The 1,013-nt window shown below is 65.4% G+C and overlaps 1 protein-coding gene across 2 annotated transcripts in view; it reads right to left on the reverse strand.

Moving 5' to 3' along the window:
* Window positions 1-541: 541 nt before the first annotated feature.
* The window catches only part of Zmiz2 (zinc finger, MIZ-type containing 2), a gene marked incomplete in the record, with an annotated part of 14,036 nt that continues 13,564 nt past the window's right edge, over window positions 542-1,013 (reverse strand). For both annotated transcript variants that reach the window (XM_013520538.1, XM_005396654.2), the window contains 1 exon segment: window positions 542-1,013.

Consider the following 1,013-nt stretch of genomic DNA (forward strand, 5'->3'; position numbering starts at 1 on the left):
GCGAGACCCTGTCTCAAAAAGACAAACAAAACAAAACAAAACCCAGCAACAGTCCTTATGGCACAAGACCTGCAAGGTGCCTCCCGCCTTTCCACCCCTCTAGCTCGCTCCCAGGCAGGCGCCCCCTGCAGGCCACCACAAGGACGGCAGCACTGCTGCCCCAGCAGCGGCAGGGTCACACCTACGCACCCTCCCGGGGCAGCCCGCAGAGGCCTCCGCGAGACAGAGCCACGCCCGGGCAGGCCCCTGGCTGGGCTGGTGCCTCCGGAGGGACAGCTTGCTCCCCGCCCCAGGGCACACCCAGGAAGGTGACATGGTGGTAAATGTCTCTCAGGCAAGCCTAGAATACTTGGCAAAACAGCTCTCCAGCTGAAGCCAACTTGGAAAATTCCAGGGAGAAGGAAATTTACCACGGGTGGGGAGGGCTGAGGCTGGGCTGGGCACATCAGAGTTCCACCAACGGCCCCCAGAACCACCCGTGGGTGGGGCCTGGTCCCCAAGGGAGGCCCCAGCCCCCAGCACGAAGGAGGGACCGCCAGGCCCACCAGGAGGGAATCCTTTAATAGAGATCGCACAGACGGGAGACACAACGGGCCCTGCCCCAGCAGAGGCGTGGCGACCTCCTGCACCCGGGTGTGGGCACAGGCGGAGACAAGAGGCGGTTTAAAAAACACAGCTTACTAATTCTTCACTTCCACAGAAGGGGGCGGGGAGCGCAGCCCACCGGAGAATCTGTACACGGAGCTGAGTCCGAGCCCCCTCCATCCGAGCTCGGCCCCTCCTCGCTGGCCGCCCCCAGCTGTCCCCAGGGGAAGGGGCGAGAGCCCAGGGCCCGGGCAGGAGGGGACATGCGACTGGCTCAGCCCCAGCGGCTGGCATCTACACTATGTACATGGTTGTGCTTTAGGGCCCACGGCGCACGCCGGCCGGGCTGGCGCTGGCACCGGCGCTGGGCAGCCCCATGGGAACCGGTTCTTCCTGGGAGACGGGGTGGGCAGGGAGCAAGCGGGCGG

This window comes from Chinchilla lanigera, unplaced genomic scaffold (genome assembly GCF_000276665.1).
Source record: "Chinchilla lanigera isolate Chin_1 unplaced genomic scaffold, ChiLan1.0 scaffold00055, whole genome shotgun sequence".
NCBI classification, from domain to species: Eukaryota; Metazoa; Chordata; class Mammalia; order Rodentia; family Chinchillidae; genus Chinchilla; species Chinchilla lanigera.